Raw genomic sequence first — 10,660 nt, forward strand, 5'->3', positions numbered from 1 at the left:
TAAGATACATACTTCACAGTTAGTCGAAGATTAAGATATATACCAATCAATCAGTCGAGATTTAAGAAACATACCCCCACTCAGTCGAGGTTTAAGATAATGGACGTGTGTAGACGAAAAAGTATAAAATATATCCTGATATAATTCTACATTTGTTACTGTTTTCCCGTAAATAACTCCCCAAAGTGATAGTGACAAGTTTAGGAAACGTAACGTTAAAATTCTGAAATCGATTCCTTGCCTTGAACATAACAGACAGCTCAGTGTGGTTTTTTATAAACAAAACTAACTTTTTGTCTTCAATTAAAGAGAAGTGAGAATTTAGCAAACTCATTAATTTTCTCCTTGGTCTTGTATCCGGTCTTTAATATGATGACCGGATGGAAATAATTATCATGGTTATTAACCTATACGATCTCTAGTTTCTAATTATTAGTTAGTTTCCAGTTTTATTTTCATACTAGAAAACAATTACTAATTATAGTCTGTATCCGACCTTTCAGCTGTTAATATGCTGCTGTCTGGAGGGAAGTCCTGAAAAGAATTGTGCTTGTGATGGTAGTGACAGGGATTCGATCCTGGGTCCTCTTGATAGAAAGGGTGGCATATTATCGAGTTGTCTGGGGATATGCTGTTCTAAGGTTTTGAATCAGCTAATTGTCTGAATAATTTCATGAAAGGTGTAATTACTCTTCTAGATTAAATGAGGGTATTGTTATTGATGTTGTTATACAGAGTGTTTGAACACTCTGGAACCGCAAGCACTTCTACAGTTTTTACAGAATGTGTTCCACATACATTCCTTGTAATTCGAAACAAGCTTAGTTTAAAAGCATGATTTGCTCAACCCTTTCTTACTTCTACATAATCAGTCACGTATCTGAAACTAAAGACAGCTGCATGTCGTCCATGGCTCTACAAATTTTTGGACATCTCCTAGAATATAAATATCTCTCTGAATATAAAAAAATTAATTATGAACCTTACTTCGTGGGGTATATCCTCAAATATAGTAAAGATATGCTATTAAATGTATTGTCGTTTACACATATTTCATTTACTTTTGAAACCGTATTCCTTCACTAAAATCATCAAATGTTTCTTTAACATTTACTTGTATTTATTGCCAGCACTGTTACATTGGATAGAATAAAATAAAACCATAAATGCAGACAAAGGAACGTGCAAATTTAAGGTTTGCGAACAGTTAAATCGGACTGGAACACGCCCTAGATTAATGTGACTCAAACTAATCTTAACAAGAAGTAATGGCAAATAGATCCTTTGTATAAAAGAGAGCTTACTGATACGTAAGCTGAGGCCAGAGATTAATCAAATAGATCATGCATAATATTATTATATTCCTTAAATGTCTTAGTTTCTCTTCCAATGCTTACATCTACGACGATGATCAGAGGTTCATGGTAGTCAGTAAATTGTAACCACTGCAGTAGAGTATTGCATCAGATTATCTGTAGCAAGTGCTGGGGGTAGTGTTAACCAAATACCATTTATAAACTCTAATTCGTTTACATTTAATGGCATACACTACGTTAAACAGAACTAAAACTAAAAACAGCAAAAATTAAACAATAATAAGCCAGAAAAAATATTTAAAGATCAATGGATCAAATCAGGACTTGTCGCTCTTCTATGTAAAATATTTTCTCAACCCAAACGAGCCGTTTTTACATATATATTTCTCTACAAGTGGGTTTTCTCGACATCACTGATTACAGATTAGGCCTCACATCAGTATTTCGGAAAAATAAATTAGTAGCACAAGTGTTATTTATCCTTTTAATCCTAAATAAATACAGAATCACTGTGTAGGGCAAAACACAATTATAAACTATATGTATACAAATACTCTGAGCAACACACGTCCATAAGGAGAGGTAGTGTCTCTTATCTGTTCATCTGTTGTCGAGGCTATTCACTATGTCACCCTACCGCAACATTAATCACATACTATTTATCTATGTTGACAAAGGAAATACTAATAACAAAAATTACCTACTGGTGGTAAAGGGTAGTGTTGGTGGCGTGAATATTTTAATAAACACAATATCAATATTTAAATGTGCACATGTGTGGGTATTCACACTTAACTGTGGCAGTTTACCTCAAACAAACTGTGGTGACCACTTTCTGCATGATTTCACCTGTCTTCAAATGTCTATGGTTATAAGTACACATTTATTAAGAAATAAGCCTTAAAATGTACGTGTAGCTCGCAAGTGGCCAATTGGACACCATTATGTCCTAAAGTTGTACATAATTCTTAACTTTCTATTCGAGCCTACTGCGACTCATACGTCTTTTTATAAGATATGTTACAACTCGCTGGGTTGTTAGAGGTTACCACAGAGATTCTCCTCCGTGAAGAAAATATCAAAATACATTTTAGAAATCCTCATTAAAAGTCAAGGTTCCAACGTATTCAGAAGATGTGCTTTCGTGTAATATAGTTTACTGCACTGTCGCCTTTAAAAATAATTGGATATTCTATAAATTTTCATTTTGAAGTGTCAGTAAATAGCCTTTTGCTTAGTCGAATCAATCATGTATGAGTCCAGAAATCAGTTAATTTCCACAAAAGTGATCATTCTGTTTCAAAATATCGATTTCTTGGCCCTCTGTTGTAAGAAGTTATGGCGCTCGACTCGTAATTTGTAGGTTCGAATTTCTCCTTGACAAACACGTTGGCCTTTTCAGGCGTGGGCGTGTTTATAATATAACAATCAATGTCACTATTTATTGATAACAGCGTAGCCCAGGTGTTGGCGGTTGGTGGTTTTGACTAGCTGGTTTTTCTTTAGTATTTCACTGGAGGAGGAGATGGGTGTAGCTGCCTGAGAGTCATCGATAATGTAATTAGCATATAATGAGTCCCAACGGTCGCAAAAGGCCTCGAGACTAAAAAAACCGACAAAAGTTATAAGAAGTAAAAGTGTTAGGATTTCAAAAAGACTTAGTGTAATATGTTGGTCAATAATCAGCATGATTAATTACACTTAACTAAACGATTTTAAACCAGAATGTGGTATTTAAAAAAAACAGCATATTCACCTAAGGTACCAATATTCCATTATTATATTGGAATATTGTATGTATCTCCCATTATCTGCGCCTTTTTAGCATAGATCATTCCTTGTCCACGAAATACTTGTTACAGCGGATCGAGAGTTTGTGCAATAACGAACGAAACTTATAACATTCACTTTGGTGAATTCAAAGGTCAATATCTTAATCAGAAATTCTTAAAAACGCAAGGATGTTGAAATGTATGAAACAATATGTGCACGCTAAACGGAGGTATTACCGAGGCTGAAGAAACCTGAGGTTCATGACCATAAAGTAAACTATAGACTGAGTTTAAAGACCATAAAGTAAACTGTAGACTGTTTAATGATCTTAAAATAAAGTAACAAAATACAGACAGCGCGTAGTGACGATAAAGTAAAGTAAAATATAGAGTGAGCTTAGTGACTATAAAGTAAAATATAGAGCATGCGTGGTGACCATGAAGCAAAATATAGACTGTGCCTTGTGACTATAAAGTAAAATATAGACTGTGCTCAGTAATTATAAAGTAAAATATAGACTGATCTTATTGATCACAAAATAAAATATATACTTTACTTAACGACCGTAAAAAAAAGTAAAATATAAAAGTAAAAGATAGAATAATATATACACTGCTGGCCAAAAACTTAAGGCCAATGAACATAAAGAAAAAATATGCATTTTGCTTTGTCAGACTCAACCATTTATTTGAGTAGAGTTTCGAAATATGAAAATAAGAAAAGGGAAAATAAAAATAAAAAACTTTTTAGCATTTAATAGAGAAAATGTGAATACTATGAAATTAGCCTAAATACTGGCTGGTCAAAAGTTTAAAACCATACTGAAACGAAGCGTTAATCGGTAAACACGTAACGAAATTTAGTCATTTTTGTTCAAGCATTAGCGTTGCCAACATCTTCCACTGACATCTCCTGTGTTACATTGGGTAAAAACATGGCAAAGGCTAAAAAGTTGACAGAGTTTGAACGTGGCAGAATTGTCGAGCTGCAAAAGCAAAGTCTCTCTCAACGAGTCATTGCTGGTGAGATTGGGGGTAGTAAAACTGCTGTTGCAAGTTTCTTAAAAGGCCGGATACGGAACGAGAATTTCAAGTGGTCGGCCCAATAAATTTTCTCCGGCGTTGAGCAGGAGGATTCGATAGGGTGTCTGGCAAGACACCAGCCGATCGTCGAACCAGATTCAGGCCCTTACGGATGCAGAATGCAGCTCAAGAACAACAAGACGGCATCTACGAGAGAAAGGTTTGAAAACCGTAAATGTCTTCAAAGGTCACACCTCCTTCGACACTACGAAACAGCTTGGTCAAACTTTGCTGAGAAACACCAAACATGGGACGAAGAAAAGTGGACAAAGGTTTTGTTCTCTGATGAGAAAAAAAAATTTAATCTGGGTGGTCCAGATGGCTTCCAACGTTACTGGCACAATAAGGATAACCCACTGGAAACATATTGTACATGACACAGTGGAGGAGGTTTTATCATGATCTGGGATGCTTTCTCTTTCCATGGAATAATGGAGCTTCAGGTTATATGGGGGCGTCAAACAGCAGCTGGCTACATTTGGCATGTTGGAGAGAGCATCCATACAGCAGGAAAACAAAGGACTTTTTTATGGTGAATAACGTGATTCTTTTGGACCCTCCAGCGTGTTCGCTCGAACTAAACCCCATTGAAAATGTTTGGGAGTGGATAGCAAGGGAAATCTATAGAAATGGATGTCAATTCCAAACAGTGCAAGATCTTCGTGAAGCCATCTTCACCACTTGGAATAACATCCAGCCAACCTTCTTCAAACGCTTATATCGACTATGCCAAAGCGAATGTTTGAAGTTATTCGTAATGACGGCCGTGCAACTCACTACTGAGACCTCTTGTTGGGCAGTTCCTACTCTGTTTAGGACTTCTTTTTGGTACGGTTTTAAACTTTTGACCAGCTGGTATTTAGACTAATTTCCCTATTAAATGCTAAAAAGTTTTTAATTTTTATTTTCCCTTTTCTTATTTTCATCTTTTAAAGCTCTACTCAGATAAGTGGTTGAGTCTAACAACGCAAAATGCATATATTTTCTTTATGTTCATTGGCCTTAAGATTTTGGCCAGCAGTGTATATGTATATATTAAAAACACCCTTCGTAAAATCTCTTTACTTTTGACAGGATACGTGTTTATATTGTATGGCTTACAATAACCTTTTACACACGTGCATAAATCGATGCATCATCTCATGCTCTATCAGTAACATGTAATTAGACTATTAGTATGCTGTATATATGTTGACCACATCTAATAATTCTTTCGATTTTGATCTCGCGAGACTAAAATATCCTGAAAGCTATTTAGTTCTGTATTACTACAGCATAACAATTACCTCTTTATTGTAAGCCTTTCACTAGAGTTTTTTTTTTAAATTTCTCGTGAAACTACATAAAGGCTATGTGCGTTAGCTGTCCCTAATTTAGTAGTGTAAGACTAGAGGGAAGGCAGTTAGTCGTCACCACCCACCACCAACTCTTGGGCTACTCTTTTACCAACGAATAGTGGGATTGATGGCCACATTATAATGCCCTCATGGCTGAAAGGGCGAGCACGTTTTGTGTGACGGGGATTTAAACTCGCAACCTTCGAGTTCTACAATTTCTTTAGCTTTTTATCTGGAACAAAACTGGATACGAATAGATGGATCGAAATGTTTTGGAAACTCATAATATTTGGATAACTACACTTATTGGAAGGTCCTCGATGGAATATTGAATTCAAGTAACTCGTGGTAGAGAGTATTCTTTTTCATCAGTCTCAGCACCATGGGGCTCCATATAACCTCACTGATGATCAGCCTATTATTAACAATAGTTTTTTTGTTGTGATAATCCTCATCATTTCTATCTGTATAACCGCTAGCCGTTCGTAATTTATAAGTGATAGATTTGAGGCAAGGCAGCTAGGCAACTCCACCCACTATACAAACGAAAAGTGGGATTGATCATCACATTATAACGCTCACAAGACCAAAATGCAGAGCTAATTAGGCGAATTATGAGTTGAGCGTTCAAACCACTAGACCATTATATGCCTCCTTCTTCATGACGAGAAACCCACTTGAATTAAAAATGTAAGTCAGAACAACTGGTATGGATATTAACACTTTTATTGATGAGGAAAGAGCAACGTTTCGACCTTTCCAGCTGAGTTACAAAGTACAGAGCACATACGAATATTAAATAGGATTAAACGTGTAAAATAATAGCATATACAAATCACAATTGATAAGTTAATGAATGCTGATAGGTTAAATGAATATCGAGATAAAAAAAATAGATAAACCGACGGTTTGCTAGCGTATATCTTATAAAAACCGAGTTTATCAAATGAATAATGTAAATACCTTCATAGTCTGATGATTATTTACTTGTAGTTAAGCACAACATTACACAATGAGCTACGTGTGCTCGGTCCATCACGGATATCAAAACCCAGTTTTAACGTTGTGCGCCTACAGACACTCCACTGAGGGAATTGACAATTATATTCAGCATTTGGATATCCTTATTGTCCTGGTTCTCTTATTTATTCTTGACAAGTTCAGCTCGTGTCACAACAAGGAGAAACGGAACAGAGGTGCTTTTGTGACATAAAAGGATACATCATCTTATTTATATATATGTATGTATGTTAAGTGTTTGGGTGTATTTTTCTGACAGAAATCCACGTATTCTGTTTTCGATAATCATTCAAGGAGTTTGTTTGTTTGTTTTTGAATTTCGCACAAAGCTACTCGAGGGCTATCTGTGCTAGCCGTTCCTAATTTAGTAGTGTAAGACTAGAGGAAAGGCAACTAGTCATCACTACCTACCGCCAACTCTTGGGCTATTCTTTTACCAACGAATAGTGGGATTGACCGTACATTATAACACCCCCACTATAATTGGAGTTGGGAAGAAGGGAAAGAATAAGTGCTTGCATTCTGGTCAGTTGCTTAAAATGACAGGCGTTTAATGGCTGGAATAGACCTAAATAATAACCGTTTTAACAGTGTCATAAATACGAGATAATTAAAACCAAATAAACCTTTATAATTTAATAGACAACTAACATATAAATATATATATATGTATATATACATTTCTCCAATTTTGGAAAAAGATATTTACTGATAGAGCTCAGAAAGTTTTGTGGTTTATAAAGAGACAACTGTGTAATCTGTACTTGTTTAACAGACTTATCTTGCAGGTAGATTAGAGTAGATGAAGATATGACTGTTTAACCTGCCTTTGTTTAACAAACGTATCTAGCAGGTAGATTAGAGTAGATGAAAATATGACTGTTTAATCTGCCTTTGTTTAACAGATTTACCTTGCAGGTAGATTAGAGTAGATTAAGATATGACTGTTTAATCTGCCTTATTTTTGAAAGGCAGGATGGACTACCGGCCTTTGTTTTTGAACACCGCTAAAGGACAAAAATCTCAAACTTCTAAATATTTCTAAATTTAGGGTTGTTATTTAAGCCGAATAGATAATCTAAACGATATATGTGCACCAATGGTTAGAACCGTTAGCATTAGAGTCCAGCTTTGTTTGTTTGTTGAATTTTGAGTAAAATTACTCAAAGATTATGTGTTCTAGGCGTCCCTAACTTTGGAATTATAGACTAGATGTAGAACAGTCGGTCAGTATCCTCCACCGCCAACCTTTGGGCTATTCTTTGACCACCACGCAATTATAGAAAATGGTAAAATATTATTATATTGGATCTTCTGAAAATACACAATCATAGGCAAGTAATAAACTTATCATAATTAAATAAAGATAAAGAAAACCTAATCAATTGAAAATCAAATATCAAGTACACCATTTGAAATAAGGTAAAACGTCATTGATTGAGTAAAGTATTAAAGTTAATTTAAAATATCTGGAAGATAAATGAATAAAATTAACGATGTAATTTGCAGGCTGCAATTGCAGTCTGTATTTTAACACAAAATAATTTTTCTCTTACAGTGGGCACTTAATGCATAACGTATTTCAACCTCAGCTTTAATATTTGTCAGGTAAGATCATTGTAATAGTAATTTTCAATACCCTGTATTTTGGTGTGGTTTGAATTTGGTTTGGTGTGTTTATTTTTACTAAACCACCCAGTATGAAAAAAGGTGTTCTTTTTCCAATTTTTTTTAGATGAACTCTTGTTTGCTACGTTATCTTCAATATTATATTATTTAAATATTGCTCAATACAAAGGTGTGTTTTTGTGTGTGTTTTTCTTTTAGCAAAGCCACAAAGGCTATCTGCTCAGCCCACCGAGGGGAATCGAACCCCTGATTTTAGCGTTGTAAATCCGGAGACATAATGAATAAGCGAAGGGGGCACCCGGCAATACAAAGGAAAACAAAGTTGCGGACAGACAATTAGAATTACTATCCTATGTGAAACTTTGTTCGCCAATTTAAACGTTACACAAACAAGGTAAATGAGTGTTATAAACAGTTAGTTTGTGGGATTGTTTCAGATGAAATTTTGTTCGCCACATCATTTGTGATACAAAGTTCACTTATTCTAGCCCTAAGCCACACCAAGGTGTAATTAACAACAACTATAACAAAAACAGAAAAGTTAACTAAGCCTAAATTATTCCCAAACACGAAACAGATATTTAAGCAGATATACTGGCGAACGTTGCTGGTGTCTAGGAATTTTTTTGGTTTTCTCTTGATGTTGATAACATGTTAGAAGAGGCGTATAATATTTATAAAAAAGCTTGTTACGCACCAGAATACGGTTACCTCACCCATATGATACTTATTGACGGTTTGAAAATACCTATCGGATTAGCATTAACTCATGTTCTAAGCTTATTGTTATTTTAAAGATTTACGAATTCAGTAATATTATCTAAATTATCATTTTGGTAAGAGAAATTAATAAAGAACCTGTAGTCTCTAGATAACAACAACAGCAGTGACAAAACCTTTTCACAACAAACAGGTCTTGTACCTCTAGCCTTAATTAAGCTGCAGTGTTTGTCTGTCTAGAATTAAGTACAAAGCTACACAGTGCTACATTTGTGCTCGGTCCATCACGGATATCAAAACTCGGCTTATGATCTACAGACATATCGCTGTGCCACTTTGGGCGCAATGGTTGAAATAAGTTTATTTTCTCATAATTGCCACTTCAGTAAAAGTTATATTTTTACAATATCATAAAATATCTAAGTCCACTTATACGATCGTATTTATTTCCGATTACAACTGACGAACTGCTGGATGGATTGTCACGAAACCTTTAAAACTAACCGAAGAGTAACACTGATGTCATCTTTGTTACGCCTAATGGACATACAATGTCTCTCTCGCGCATTAAACGGGCATGCCAGCTAATACTTATTTAAACTAACAACTAACTTAAGGAAAACCCCCACCGTACTTTAAATATTTATTATTTAAACACAGAACTTCGAATACCAATAAATGCTCAGAGTTTTTTGTTTTATTTTTAGAAAATAATATATTGAGTAAATCTGAAAACAGCTGACGTGATCAAAAGTTAAACAACATACTCGTGTTAAAAAAGCAAATCCAGTGAAATACTCACCATTGGTGTTCGAATCGAAACGTTTTAACAACGCAAAATAAAACTAGATCTTGACATAGCTGCACAGGTTTCTTTCACCTACATAAACTTCCAGACACAAACAACCTTCCTCGGAAAACAAAATTAGTACGTGTAGAAGTACCCTACTGATGTATTTCTGTACTTCTGTACTCCTCTGAGAATGTGTCTCAGCGTCAGCCTTTATGAGAAAATCGTGCTACTCTAGTATTATTTATTTAATGCGTTTCGTATGTCTTTGGCAAATTCTTGTCAAGCACATTGTATTAGATCAGGAGCATACAGTTTGTTTTTTTTATACTGCAGTTTTCTTACACTTTACACTTTCAAACCTTAGATCTGGTTCGTAAACATACTTCTGCAGCAATTCTGTGAAAAACAATAGGTTTCAATGATATTCTTAACATTTAACACAATATCATCAGAGAAGCTAACCCTATGACTGGAGCTGCACAAATATCGTATAATTTGAACTGTTATGAGAAGCAGGTTTTGCTTCAGTTGTATATTCAGTAGCAGTTTCTCAAATCCAATGGAGTCAATCGAGAAGACTTGCCTTCATCTGAAACCTGCTCACAGTGAATCTCTCTGGACGCACCTCTGTGCAGCGTACGTGGTTCGAAATTCTTGGCAGCTGGTAGGATAGAGACACATCTGTACGATCATGCGCACTGGTGTCTGAAGACAGATCGAGAAATGTGCTGCGGGTATTTTACACACCTCTTTACCTTTTAGTTGTCTATTTAAGAATAACGTTTGAGATGGAGAAAGGTGTTGGATTTTTTAATTTGTAAGACCCCTAAACACAAAAAACAGTGCTCAAACTAAGTTTTATTAGAGACGTTTAAAACACTATTTTACACTTTATTTAAAACACGTGTTTCAATTTAACGGCCCCCAGTGGCTCAGCTGAATGTCTGCAGACTTACAATGCTAAAAACCGGCTTTCGATACCAGTGGTGG

General features: G+C 35.2%; 1 protein-coding gene across 1 annotated transcript in view; it reads right to left on the bottom strand.

Moving 5' to 3' along the window:
• The window catches only part of LOC143225036 (glutamate-gated chloride channel-like), a 120,050-nt gene extending 109,772 nt beyond the window's left edge, over window positions 1-10,278 (bottom strand). The window contains exon 1 of the mRNA XM_076453698.1: window positions 9,680-10,278. The gene's annotated coding sequence lies outside the window, so the exon portion shown is untranslated. The remainder of the gene's footprint in view (window positions 1-9,679) is intronic.
• Window positions 10,279-10,660: the final 382 nt, after the last annotated feature.

Source organism: Tachypleus tridentatus, chromosome 9 (assembly GCF_004210375.1).
Source record: "Tachypleus tridentatus isolate NWPU-2018 chromosome 9, ASM421037v1, whole genome shotgun sequence".
NCBI lineage: Eukaryota > Metazoa > Arthropoda > Merostomata > Xiphosura > Limulidae > Tachypleus > Tachypleus tridentatus.